Source organism: Lithobates pipiens, unplaced genomic scaffold, assembly GCF_037356315.1.
Source record: "Lithobates pipiens isolate NorthernLeopardFrog02 unplaced genomic scaffold, aLitPip1_a1.2 Scaffold_10, whole genome shotgun sequence".
In the NCBI taxonomy this organism is placed as follows: Eukaryota; Metazoa; Chordata; class Amphibia; order Anura; family Ranidae; genus Lithobates; species Lithobates pipiens.
In genome coordinates, this window is record NW_027507686.1 from 84,476,625 (window position 1) to 84,491,339 (window position 14,715).

At 46.8% G+C, this 14,715-nt stretch overlaps 1 long non-coding RNA gene across 1 annotated transcript in view; it reads right to left on the bottom strand.

Annotated features, from left to right (window-relative positions):
* Window positions 1-14,715, bottom strand: part of LOC143933547 (uncharacterized) — a 74,806-nt gene that overhangs the window by 27,245 nt on the left and 32,846 nt on the right. The window contains exon 2 of the long non-coding RNA XR_013263124.1: window positions 3,382-3,545. This is a non-coding gene — a long non-coding RNA (uncharacterized LOC143933547). The remainder of the gene's footprint in view (window positions 1-3,381; window positions 3,546-14,715) is intronic.

A 14,715-nucleotide genomic window follows, 5' to 3' on the forward strand; every position in this document is an offset into this window, starting at 1 on the left:
CGAGCATGCCAATTTAATTAACACAGGGTGAACTGGTATTGCCACTCTTTGAAGCTCTACCCCCCTCTTTTGATTGAACAGACAGAGATACAATTTTAGAAATATGTATGTTTTAACATGTCTATATTAATTTAATAAAATGTATTTTGTTTTACATAATTGTGTATCTTAATCATTATGGTAACATTAAAGTCCAACAGCCTCAACCACCAAACTTTCCACTTTAATAGGATGTAGGTACCCTTTTTTTATTGCTTTCTAAATTTTCTGGCACTCCCATTAAACAGAAAAAAAACTAAAAACACCCCTAGACTATTTCCTGAGCCAGTGAATGAATGTAAAAAATGCTGTGTGCCTGGCTGTGTGCGCTAAAAATGGAAGATAGGACCAAATTCATCATCATCCCCTCAAGGAGTGTGCTACATATGCAGTATGATTAGAGGTTAGTGGCCCAACCCTCCCGAGGGGGTCAATCTGTACAAAGGAGCTGTGTGGATCACGTTACTCCATACTGTCCATGCTGGGACAGTGAAAGTCTTAGCCTGTAAGGATGTAGCAGCAGGGAGCTGCAGGAGAAACAGTCAGAGTTGAGGAAGGTTCAGCGTTTAGTGCACAAACACTGGGACTGTGTGTTTGATGGTCTGCAAGGCAGGAGGCCTAAGCTGAGATACTACAGGGAAGAGCCACAAGGTGGAGTACTGTTTGTTTATCACATAATGGTGACAACCCCTGCGAGGGATACTATTCTGATGTGAACTTTTACTTTAGTTTAAAAAAAAGTGGTCAGAAAAAGCACTAAAACAGACTTTGAGGCGTTGAATGGAGTGGACTCTCTGTTTGGAGCTACCAATGAGCTAAAATACCCCATATCATCACAATATAATATATTTGAAAACATGAGCAGAGTTTACTAATGGACGCACTTCTTATTACTTCAGCACATCTCCAACAAAGTCTATTTGTATAATTTGTATATTCCTCTAGCTGCACATTAATAAAGTCCTCAAATTTTTCCTACTTTACTTCTCATATTTTTTAATTGTTGGTTCTGCAATATTTTCTAGGTACATCACTTCCTACAGATAAAAGTATTTACCTGCAAATTCTTGCCAAAAAGCATTTACATTATGTTCTACAGGGCTGGGAAAACGGTGACAGGAGTGATGTTCTGCGGTGAGGAATAGCAGTAGAGATGTTCTGCAAGGATGGGAGAGGGGTGACAGGAGTGATGTTCTGTGGTGAGGAATAGCAGTGGAGATGTTCTGCAAGGATGGGAGAGGGGTGACAGGAATAGAGGTCGACCGATATATCGGCCGGCCGATATTTGCCGTTTTTTAAATAATCGGCATCGGCCGATTGTGCTGATAAAAAGCCGATTTAGAACTGCCGCGGGACTTTGAAATGACTTCTGTATAGAAGTCAGTGTAAGTTGCCTGAGTCATCATAGCAACACTTTCCTCCTCTCTGGGCAGGCTGCCAAGAAAAGAACAGAAAGATACAATGTTTACACTTCAATGAATGAAATCATCTCTGTGTGTAGAAGTTCTCAGTTTAACCATTTAAAGACTAAATCTTTTCTGACACTTGTTGCTTACAAGTAAAAATCCTGTATTTTCTGCCAGAAAATCACTTAGACCCCCCAAAAATTATATATATTTTTTTAGCAGAGATCCTAGGGAATAAAATAGCGGTTGTTGCAATATTTTATGTCACACGGCATTTGCACAGAGGTCTTTCAAATGCATTTTTTGGGGAAAAAAATACACTATTTAAAAATTAAAAATAAAATAAAAACAGTAAAGTTAGCCCATTTTTTTTTTTCGTCCAAAAATTTTGACTACCTGTTTTTATTTAATATATAGTTTTTTTTTTTAATCTAAATCATGCATACAAGTAAACTGATTGGAGGTTTTTTTTGTTTAATAAATGTTTAAATGTAAGAAATTTTCTGTATCACTTATGAAGACTGCTTTCACACTGGAGCGGGCAGGCGTTGATGGTAAAACGCAAGTTTTAGTGGCTCTTTACCATCATTTTAGCGGTGCTATTTGGCTGCTAGTGGGGCACATATAACCCAGCTAGCGGCCAAGGAAGAGGTTAAATGCGCCCATGAAGCACTGCTACCAAATCGCATTGCATGCGCTTAGGCAGTGGTGCCCATTCATATCAATGGGCAGGAGTGGTGGAGGAGCGGTATACACCACTCCAAACGTCCTGCTTGCAGGACTTTTTTTTTTAAGATCCTGCCAGCGCATCACCTCCGTGTGAAAGCACTCTGTCTTTCACACAGACTGCAGGGGAGCCATTTTGCAGGCACTTTACAGGCGCTATTTTTAGCCCAAAAGCGCCTGAAAAACGCCCCAGTGGGAAAGGTGTGTTAGATCAAGGGGGATTAAAAAAATAAAAATAATAAATAAAAAAGGAAAAAAATTTAATAAATAAAATAAAATCGGCCTAACATATCGGCCCAAAAAAAAAATCGGCATCATATATCGGCTATCGGCCGCCATGATTTCTAAATATCGGCATCGGCCAGAGAAAAACCCATATCGGTCGACCTCTAGACAGGAACGATGTTCTGCAGTGAGGAATAGCAGTAGAGATGTTCTGCAAGGATGGGAGAGGGGTTACAGGAGTGATGTTCTGCGGTGAGGAATAGCAGTGGAGATGTTCTGCAAGGATGGGAGAGAGGTGACTGGGGTGATGTTCTGTGGTGAGGAATAGCAGTAGAGATGTTCTGCAAGGATGGGAGAGGGGTGACAGGAGTGATGTTCTGCGGGGAGGAATAGCAGTAGAGATGTTCTGCAAGGATAAGAGAGGGGTGACAGGAGTGATGTTCTGCAGGGCTGGAAGAATAGTGTGACAGGAAAAATGTTCCCCATAGCTGGAAGAGGAGTGAAAATAGTGATGTTTTGAAGCAATGGGAATCCCTCCCTTCTATCAACCTTAACCCCCCCCCCCCAATGTGTGCAGGGGGGAAATGTACATGTGGTCAGTTTTACACAGAGGGGATCAATGTCTATGGGGTAGGGGGCAATGTGTGTGGGGGCTGGGTTGAGGGAATTTGTACAGAGGGGGCAGGATTGACAGGGTGTGCAGGGGAAAAGTGGGCAATGTGTACAGGGAGATTGGAAATGTGAACAGAGGGGGAGTAGTGTGTAGGGGGAGACAGAATGTACACTGGGGGGGGGGGATATGTAGAAGGAAAATGGGGACAATGTGTACTGTCAGTGAATACAATTTGTACAAAATCTCAGATTTCTTCATTGTTTCCTATCAGAATCTGTTAGGCCATGGTCCATTATCAATTTAATTTAACCATTCCCACATCTCACAATATATCCTTATGCATTTTATGTGCGTTGTTATTTTAATCCTTACCCTCAATTCTAGGCAGCAACCACAGCACGTGCACAGGCAGATCAGGAATACAGCAAGACATAAAAAGACGTATTCAGCGATCAGGATTCCAAATGCAACATTATAAACTGTACTATCGCAGGCTCTAGGGCTGACTTGGTAGATTCTAAACACCCAGACACTTCCTAGAATGAGAAGCAAAATATTAGATCTGTTCACACCTTTCTTTCATAAATGGAAACATTTGTACTGTACTGGGATGCTACACCAAAACACAGCCAGCAAAAATATATACGACTAATACTAATAATAATAGTAAAGCTTCCACATTTATACATTTGTAAGGCAATAGTAGCAAACCTTTTTAACTTCTCATTACAGTGTTAACTTATTTTTCTGGCATTGCCACTGCCCCAAACACACATATGCATACCTGGTACTGATATTTTACTCCTCTGGTGTCCCACATGGTACAGAGCTCCCTGCTAGGTAACAAATCTATAATAATGCAGTGATTGTGATACTGGTGTCACCTCACTGCCACACAGGCCTGTACTGGCCATCGGGACTACCAGGAGTTTCCCGGTGGGCCGATTGGCTCAGTGGGCCGGTTGTCAGACAGTGTGGTATGTGTTTGAATCACTACACTCTCCATGTCTGTCCTGTGTTACAATAAGGCTGGCGGCGGCGGCGGCAGCAGCTCAGCTCCTGCACTCGGCACACAAGCACCACCCCCTCGTGACGCTGCCATTTACTCCCATAACATTACAGGCTGCCTCCTTGTCCCGGCGCCATGACGTCACTCACGGCCGGAGGGCGGAGGCAGCCCGGGGACGTGGGAGGAGCCGGAGCATAGTAAGCTGCTGCCCAAGCTTAGCTGCTTGTGACTGCAACCAAGAGGAGCCAGCGCTGCCGAGGAGGAACCTGAAAATTCCTTGCAGCAAGTCCACTCACCCAGACAGCAGCACAGACAGGGTCAGGGGACAAAGAAAAGTCGATCAGTGTAATTCAAGTAAGCACTAAATAATAAGCTAATCGGATGCTATATGGGATGCAGGCTGCATGGCAGCATGATTAATAATAAATTGAGAGTCTGACTGTTAATGTTAGTGTCTGTGATTTCTGTAATATACAGCATGGTGGGGGGAGGGGGGAGGGGTAAATGTACTGCCACTGGCCATGGTAACTGATGAATAATTTAATGGCACTGGTCATGGTAACTGATGAATAATTTATTGGCACTGGCCACGGTAACTGATGAATGATTTAATGGCACTGGTCACGGTAACTGATGAATAATTTAATGGCACTGGTCACGGTAACTGATGAATAATTTAATGGCACTGGTCACGGTAACTGATGAATAGTTTAATGCCACTGGTCATGGTAACTGATGAATAATTTAATGGCACTGGTCACGGTAACTGATGAATAGTTTAATGGCACTGGTCACGGTAACTGATGAATAATTTAATGGCACTGGCCACGGTAACTGATGAATAATTTTATCTTATTTTTTTACGCAATTGTGTATAGTTTACATACTGTTTTTGTGCGTGTTTGCAAAATTAAAGTGGGCCGGTCTGAATGAAGTCCAGGGCCAAATTTCTGTCCCAGTCCAGCCCTGCTGCCACATAATCCATCCCGGAGCTTCATGTGTGCTTATGTCAGGATTCTGAATCAACATATGTTGCAAGTGCATGGCACTTCCAATTGGGATCAATTTTAAAAGAAAGGAATAATCTAAAGATGTCAAAACCCAAACACAGAAGCAGGATATGTGATAATAACTAATTAGGAAGATTTTACAGTTTACAAAAAAATAAAATGAAATTTTCACTACCCCTTGCTTAAAAAATGTTCAAGTCAATAATAATAATTTAAGTCCCACCTCATAGCCTATTTTTTTTGCACATACACTATATTGTCAAAAGTATTGGGACACCTGCCTTTACACGCAAATTTACTTTAATCCGTAGGGTTCAATATTGAGTTGGCCCACCCTTTGCAGCTATAACAGCTTCACCTCTTCTGGAAAGGCTCTCTGCAAGGTTTAGGAATGTCTATGTAAATGTTTGACCATTCTTCCAGAAGAGTATTTGTGAGGTCAGGCACTGATGTTGGATTAGAAGGCCTGGCTTGCAGTCTCCACTCTAATTTATCACAAAGGTGTTCCATCGGGATGAGGTCAAGACTCTATGCATGCCAGTCAAGTTCCTCCACCCCAAACATACTCATCCAAGTCTTTATGCATAAGAAAAAGTTTGAGACTTTAATTGAGGCCCACATAGACATGTGCCTCCATCCCTATTCAATTGTATAAAGGGAAGAGAGTTTGGGACTTTGAATGAGGCGTGTACCCAACAGCTGATGTAGTGAGCATAAACATAGTATCAATACGTATGCAGAGGTATGAGTACATAAAGTACAGTTTTAATTAAATTATCCATCGACAGTTAAGCTAATGTTGAAACATGATACAACAGTTCACTGAATCAGTAATCACAGCAGTATTAAAATAGACATAAATGAATAAAATCAAAACCAATCCATAATATATAATAAAAAAAAGAAGGATTGCAGCACAATATCCTAAGCGTTTTGTGAAATATCACTTCTTCAGGAGAAGGCACAATCCAACTATCTACAAAGAAAATGTATATATATCAAGAACAATCCATCTGGATGGTATGGTCAGTCCAGCTAAAAGTGATGTCAGAATTTGATTATAACTCACACGGCGGCTTCTTTGACAAACTGTCAGAAACCATGAAACAGACTGAGACAGAAGTACAATCAAATCACACTTGTTTATTAATAAAAATAAAAAGGTAAATAGAAAAAAGCGTAGTCAAGCAAAGCCAGAGTCCAGTAGCCAGATCGGGTAGTCAGCGAGTCAAAAGTTCATTAACCAGATCGGGTAATCAGCCAGGCCAGAAGTCAGGGGCCCAAGGAGAGCAACTGCAAGCAGGATAAGAAGCCAGGAGGGATGTCAGCAAGCCAGTCTTGAAACAAACAGCAGGAGATGGTTCCTTGTGATGTGACCAACGCGAAGGCAAAGGAAAAAGTGAGCTGCAAGGCTTTAAATAGGCAGGTCAGACGAGCATCATCGGGAACAGCTGGTAACTGTGGAAAGAGAAGAGAGCTGGCAATTAGCTGACAGCTGAGTGGCCAGCCCAGAGGAGGAAGGGCTAAGTCAGCCCTGACAGTACCCCCCCCCCCCCCAATGACCCCTCTCCCTCGGAGGGCCTCCGGCTTGAGGGGAAACCGTCTATGGAACTTGTAACGGCTCCCCTAATATAAAGGGGGTTAACGCCGTTTACGATGTTCCCTCTCCGAGACACACATCCACTCGGTACCAATATCCACAGCTAAACGACCCTTTCCTATAGGAGCCGATCCCTCTGGCAAAAAGACGAGACACACTCTGTCTCTGCTGTAGTAGGAATGAATTTATTAAAAACCAACATTGTATTTTTATACACAATTCAAGGCACATGCTTTAACATGAACAATAGCCCAGCTCCACCCACACATCCCAAGACGTCTGCTAGGCTTCAAACGATCCCACCCAATACACATCTTTTCACAAAGGGTTAGCAGCCAGTCTGTCTGGCACTTTACAATACACACAAGGATAGACTTAAATGAACAATAGAAATGCAAAACAACTAAATTCCTCACAGCAATGACACTTAACCCCCACATACAGTATACATCCAATTTATACACAATGAATTATACAGCCTTGAATATGGCTATCACAGACCATATCGGGGGTTTCTTTTATTCACCCTGTGTCCAAAGTGACCCCACTGTCACACATCTCCCCTTTCGGCAGGGGACTAACAGAGGAGGGGACCCCAGACGGGTTGACTCCGCAGTTAGTCCATGGGTCCATTCTTCCAATACTGGATAACCCATCAACATTGCACTAGAAGCCCGGGAAGGCGTCGGTTTGCCGGGACAACCCATCAGCATTGCCATTTTGCTTCCTGGGTCGGTAGCTGATGGTGAAGTTGTAAGGTTGTAGGGCTAAGCTCCACCGCAACAACCTGCCATTATCTCCGGAGACCCGGTTAAGCCAGACCAATGGGTTTTGGTCGGTGACCAGTGAAAATTCCTGTCCGTATAAGTAAGGGTTCAGCTTTTTAAGGGCCCAGACCAGGGCCAAACACTCCTTCTCCACTGCCGCATAGCTCACTTCCCGGGGTAATAGTTTTCTACTCAGGTATGCGACAGGGTGTTCTCCTCCATCCTCCCCAACTTGGCTCAGCACCGCCCCCAGTCCAAACATGGAAGCATCTGTGTGGACAAGAAAACGCCTGTTAGGTACTGGGGCAGCCAAGACAGGGGCATTTACAAGTGCTTGCTTGAGGGCTAGAAACGCGGATTCACAAGCTGGAGACCAGAGGACTTGCCTAGGTAAATTCTTTTTCGTCAGGTCAGTCAGGGGTTTGGCGATAGCACTATAATTAGGGACAAAACGTCGGTAGTACCCTGCAGTTCCCAAGAAGGCCAATACCTGGGTCTTAGTACGGGGCGTGGGCCAGTTAGCTACTGCCTCTACCTTGGCTGGCTCGGGTCTCTGGTTCCCACACCCCACTCGGTGCCCCAGGTACTGCACCTCCGCCATCCCTAGATGGCACTTGTCTGGTTTCAAGGTCAGGCCTGCGGCCCGAATTTTGTCCAGAACCACTCCTACGTGAACCAGGTGCTCCTCCCAAGACCCACTGTAGATCGCAATGTCATCCAGATATGCACATGCAAAATCCTGGAAGCCATCGAGGAGCCTATCCACCATACGTTGGAAGGTCGCCGGGGCATTTTTCATTCCAAATGGCATGACCTTAGACTGGTACAGGCCAAATGGGGTAACAAATGCCGACTTGGGGATAGCATCCTCGGCCAGGGGGATCTGCCAATAACCTTTACACAGGTCTATTGTAGTTAAATAACGTCCCCTGGCTATACGATCTAGTAGTTCGTCTACCCTGGGCATCGGGTAGGCATCGGTGGTGGTCTTCTCGTTGAGTCGCCTGTAGTCCACGCAGAACCGGGTAGTCCCGTCTTTCTTAGGCACCAGGACTACAGGCGAGGCCCAAGGGCTGTCAGAAGGCTCAATGACTCCTAACTGAATCATCTCCTGTATCTCCTTCCGCATTTCCTCTCGGACTGCTTCAGGGATACGGTAGGGGGGCTGGCGGAGGGGTGCTTGTCCAGGGGTCTCTACCTTATGTACAGCCAAGGTCGTACAGCCCGGTCTTTGGGAGAACATCGCCTGTTTCTCCCACAGAAGCCGCTTAGCCTGTTCCTTCTTTGTGGGGCTTAACCGGTCTCCTAGCTGTACAAGGCTAATGAGGTCGGTCTGGGGCTCTCTCTCTAGTAAGTCAGGGAGGGGTAAACCTTCTGAGTCGTTCGCAGCAGGGGCACATACTGCAGCAACATCCTCCTGCCGTTCCTGATACTCCTTCAGCATGTTCACATGAAAGGTTCGCTGGATTCTTTCATCTGCACAGCTGGCAATGACATGGGTAGTATCACATACCTGGGCTACTACTTTATACGGGCCCTGCCAAGATGCTTGCATCTTGTCGGTCTTCACAGGCTTGAGCACTAAGACCTTCTGCCCAACCTGGAAGACCCGCTGTCGGGCCCCCCAGTCGTACCATCTCTTCTGTCTTCCCTGGGCCACCTGGAGATTCTCTCTTACCATCAGAGACAGTTGCTCCATGCGGTCCCTGAGTTCCAGAACATAGGGTACTATGGGGGTCCCTTCTTGCTCTGTCTCTCCCTCCCAGTGTCCTCTGATGAGATCGAGGGGTCCGTGGACCCTTCTCCCATAGAGTAACTCGAAGGGCGAGAACCCAGTAGATTCCTGGGGTACCTCTCTGTACGCAAATAACAGGTGAGGCAGGAATCTCTCCCAGTCTCTGCAAGAGTCCGAAAAGGTCCTCAGCATTTGCTTGAGGGTCCCGTTAAAGCGTTCGCAGAGACCATTAGTCTGGGGGTGGTAGGGGGAGCTCAGTAAGGGCTTAATATTGCACACCTTCCACAACTGCCGGGTGAGTACCGCGGTAAACTGGGTTCCCTGGTCAGAGAGAATCTCTTTAGGGAACCCCACTCTGGTAAAAATCTTAACCAGGGCATCAGCTACTGTCTCTGCTTCAATTTTGGACATAGCTACTGCCTCTGGGTAACGGGTGGCGTAGTCCACCACGGTGAGAATATACTTCTTTCCGGATGGACTAGGCCGGGCCAGGGGACCCACAATGTCAACGGCTATGCGGTAAAAGGGCTCCCCAATAATAGGCATGGACATGAGTTTAGCCTTAGGGTGGTCCCCCCTCTTCCCTATCCGTTGACATGTGTCACACGTTTTGCAGTATTGTCGCACATCCTGGCTAAAATTGGGCCAGAAGAAATTCTGTGTGATCCTATGGGCCGTGCGACGGAACCCTAGATGTCCCGCTAGCGGCACATCATGCCCGATTCGCAGAATCTCCAGCTGGTATTTCTTAGGTACCACCAGCTGTCGTTTCTGCGAAGGGGCCTTACTTCTCTGAGATGGCTTAGGGATCCTATACAGTCTATCCCCATCCCATTCAAACAGCTCCCCATCTATTCCCCTTTCCTGAGTATCTGCCTTAGCCCTATACTTGTGTAAGGTCGGGTCCTCCCGAGTTTCCCTCCCGAATGCTTCTGGGGTATCCCAGCCTAGGCGCGCCTGATCTAAGGTACGTGTCGGGGAGGATAGTCTCACCTGGGTCTCTGCAGCAAGTGGGCCGGTTCCAGCAGTACGTGTCTGTGCACGGGTAGTCACAGGGTTGACTTCATCGGGGCCCATCGGGGTGTAAGCAGAAAGGAGGGGGGCCAAATCATTCCCCAGTAGTACATCCGCAGGCAAGTCCTTCATCGCCCCCACATTCACGTGTCCCGAACCAACCCCCCAATCCAGGTGAACACGGGCCACGGGTAGCCGGAAGATGGTACCTCCCGCTACTCTTACGGCTACAGTGTCTCCGGTGTGTTGGCTCTCTGGGATGAGGTTCTTCCGTAGTAGGGTCATGGTAGCGCCGCTATCACGTAAGCCATTGGCTACCGTTCCATTAACCCGGACCGTCTGCCTGTGTTGTTGCCTGTTGTCCCGGTTAGCTGCTTGTATTGGATCAGCCTTGTGCAGGACGCCCCAATGTTCTTCCCCCTCAACGCAATGGGCCCCAGGCATGGGTGTGCGGGGGCTCCCCCTTGCTGGTTGTCTCCATGACTGGGACTGGATGGCTGGATTTAATGGACAGTCTGGCTTTTTGTGCCCTAGCTGTTTACATCCGAAACACCTGATGGGTTGTGCATAGTCCTGGGCGTTGAACCTGGGCTGCTGAGGATAAGTGGCCGCTGGGGTTGGTGCTGAAGCTGTGTTAGAGGCTGATACACTGGGCCGAGATGGTGGATAGCGCTCGCTTCCGCCTGACCTTCGAGAGTCCAGATATTCATCGGCCAAAGTAGCCGCTTGCTGTACAGTCCGTGGTTGCTTATCTCGTACCCAATCCCGTAGTACCGGAGGGGTGTGGTTAAAGAACTGTTCTAAGAGTACTAGTTGGGTGATGTCTTCTATGGTATGAGCGTGGCTTCCCTGGATCCAGCCCTTAAGGTCTCGCTGCAGTTGATATGCCCACTCCACGTATGTTATGTGGGTTTGTTTCCGAGATTCTCAAAACTTAATCCGGCTGGCTTCGGGTGTAATGGCAAATCGGGCTAGCAGAGCTTCTTTTACCCGATCATAGTCTTTAGCGTCCTCATCCTCCAGGGCCCGATACGCATCCGCCGCTCTGCCAGTTAAATTACTTGCCAGTAAGACGACCCAATCTTGGGGCAGTACTTCATGTATCTGGCATAGTCTCTCAAAGTCCTGCAGGAATGCTTCAATTTCCTCCTCTCCCTCCTTAAATAGTTTGAACGCCCGAAAGGGCAACTTACGGACAGGCGCTGCATCTTTAAGTGTCTCCGATTGCCGTATTTCTGCCATTCTCTGTTCATGTTGCCGCTCTAGTTCTCTCTCCTGTCGCTCATCCTGCAGCTGGATGTCTCTAATGGCATTCTGTATGGCGGTCTCTGATGGGTTAGCACCATATAATGCCACCCGCTGTCGAACTCGTTGCTGAAACAAGTCTTCAACTGACCGGGGTCCTGCATCACCATCCCTCTGATCCATCTCGGTTAGTTACCTGATCAAGGTGGCCTTGTTCTTTGTCCCACTGGTCCCTCCACGGCTCTCAAGTAAGTCTTTCAGTGCGGCTTTCCTGCAGGCTGCATAGCTGGTCATTTACTGTGGTGGTTTGAAGTGTCCCAGTGACTGGAGGGAAGATCCCGCTGCTGCCACCAATGTAACGGCTCCCCTAATATAAAGGGGGTTAACGCCGTTTACGATGTTCCCTCTCCGAGACACACATCCACTCGGTACCAATATCCACAGCTAAATGACCCTTTCCTATAGGAGCCGATCCCTCTGGCAAAAAGACGAGACGCACTCTGTCTCTGCTGTAGTAGGAATGAATTTATTAAAAACCAACATTGTATTTTTATACACAATTCAAGGCACATGCTTTAACATGAACAAGAGCCCAGCTCCACCCACACATCCCAAGACGTCTGCTAGGCTTCAAACGATCCCACCCAATACACATCTTTTCACAAAGGGTTAGCAGCCAGTCTGTCTGGCACTTTACAATACACACAAGGATAGACTTAAAAGAACAATAGAAATGCAAAACAACTTAATTCCTCACAGCAATGACACTTAACCCCCACATACAGTATACATCCAATTTATACACAATGAATTATACAGCCTTGAATATGGCTATCACAGACCATATCGGGGGTTTCTTTTATTCACCCTGTGTCCAAAGTGACCCCACTGTCACAGAACTCGCAGAGGAGAACAGGGGCATGTATGTCCGAGGATGAAACCCTTCCAATGCACCAGGTACTGTATGCGTCCACGGAACCTACGGGAGTCAACGATGGGTTGTACCTCATACTCCTCATGGTTCTCAACCTGAATAGGGTGAGAACGTGGCACCGAAGTGGTAAATCAAACACATTTGAGATGCGCATACTAGGAGGAAGGTCCAACGCGTAAGCTACTGGGTTAATCCTGCGAGGATAAGGAAAGGCCTAATAAACCGAGGTGAAAACTTCAGTGAGGGAACACAAAGCTGGAGATTGCGAGATGACAGCCAGACCCTGTCCCCAACCTGGTAGGAAGGCACAGGAAGGTGTCTGTGGTCAGCATGGGGTCTGTACCTATCATTAGCATGACGCAAAGCCTCCTGGACTTGTACCCAAGTGGAACAAAGACCACGAAGATGCTCCTCTAATGCAGGAATCCTCTGCAGAACAAACGAGTCAGGCAACATGGAAGGTTGGAAACCATAATTCGCCATAAATGGAGACAATCGGGAGGCAGAATTCAAGGCACTGTTGTGAGCAAACTCTGCCCAAGGTAATAGGTCAGACCAGTTGTTATGATGGTCAGAAATATAGCAACATAGGAATTGCTCCAAGGACTGATTGGCTTGTTCTGCGGTCCCATTAGACTGCGTGTCACGTACCTTACAGCGGAGTCAGACTGTTGAGGGTGGCCTCTTGCACGGTTCCGGTCTCCACACCCCTGGAGGTGGTAACAGGGAGCGTGAAGACAGCGAAAGGGTGCAGGTGCCTGCAGGTGGAAGTTGAAGACCTGGAGACGCTGGGTCCTCACGGAGAAAGAGGTGTAGGTTGATCACGGAGGTAGACAACGGAGGCTCAGCAGGTATACAGGAAACACTGCGCGTCTGGAACAAGCAAGGTCGGCAACTGGCAGGCAATGCGGTACAGGAACGAGAGGCAGATGCGTAGTCAAGGACAAGCGAGGGTCTGGTAACGTCCTAGCAATGAGGTACAAAATCAGGAAGCAAGCCAAAGTCAAAAGTCCAAGCCGAGGTCAGTGGTAGTCCAGGAGATCAAAACAAGGAGTATCCAAAGGAATGGGTATCAGGAACAAGGTCACAGGAACAAGGTCACAGGAACAACGGTCGGGTGTCTCAGGAGTAGCTGAAGACGATCCAGCACTGGTATCAAGTCAGGATCCTGTTTATATAGGGTGATTGGTGGACGTGGCCGTGCGTGCGTAATTACGTACACACGTTCGGTTGGCGCGAGTGCCTCCACGTGTTTGTATTGGTGTGCTTCCGTTCGTACCGGAACTCGCATGCCTCCGATGGGGACACCGCGCATGATCCTTGGGACGAAAGTGAGCTGCTGCCACACGGGGACGGATCTTCGCATGGTGAGTTCTCTGACAGTGCCCCCCCTTAAGGGCAGCCTCCGGATGCCTCTTCGAACCACACTTTGAGAGTGATGAAAGGCCCGTATGAGCCTCTGGGCATGGAGGTTTGTTTCGGGTTCCCAGGAATTCTCCTCAGGACCGAAGCCTTTCCATTTAATTAAATATTGGTTTTGTCCTTGGCGTTTCCTGTAATCCAAAATGGCTTTGATTTCGAACTCCTCCTCCCCATCTACCAACACAGCTTCTGGAGGGCCTATTTCACGACCTGGAAAGGAATTGGGTACATCAGGTTTAAGTAAAGAAGCATGGAACACAGGATGGATGCTAAATGAGTCAGGAAGTTCAAGTTCATATGCCACTGGATTGATTTTCTTTTTAATTGGAAAAGGTCCCAAATATCTGGGTCCCAATTTTCTAGAGGGACATGCCAGTTTTAGGTTCGCGGTTGAAAGCCATGCACGATCACCAACCTTTAAATCCAATTCTCCCCTTTTCTTTCTATCGAAGAATCTTTTATTGTCTTCTTGTGCTTTAGCAATGGTTTCCTTAAGTACCTGATTGTTGGCAACAAAGAAATTTAGCCTATCCTGGACAGCTGGTACAGGAGAATCCACTACAAATGTTGGCAGAAAAGAAGGATGAAAACCATAATTAGAAAAGAATGGTGACTGGTTTGTGGCAGAGTGAGTAGTATTATTGAATGCAAATTCTGCCAAGGGTAATAATGAAGCCCAATCCTCTGGGGAAAAGGAAGTGAAACAACGTAAATACTGCTCCAACATCTGATTAGTACGTTCCGTTTGTCCGTTGGTTTGGGGATGATAGGCTGAAGAAAAATTCAATTTGATGCCTAGTGCCTCACACAAGGACTTCCAGAATTTTGACGTGAACTGAACTCCACGGTCAGAGACAATATCACTGGGAATTCCATGGAGCCTAACAATTTCTTTAATGAATATTTTGGCTGTTTCAGTCGCAGATGGAGTTCCTCTCATGGGAATAAAGTGTGACATTTTAGAAAAACG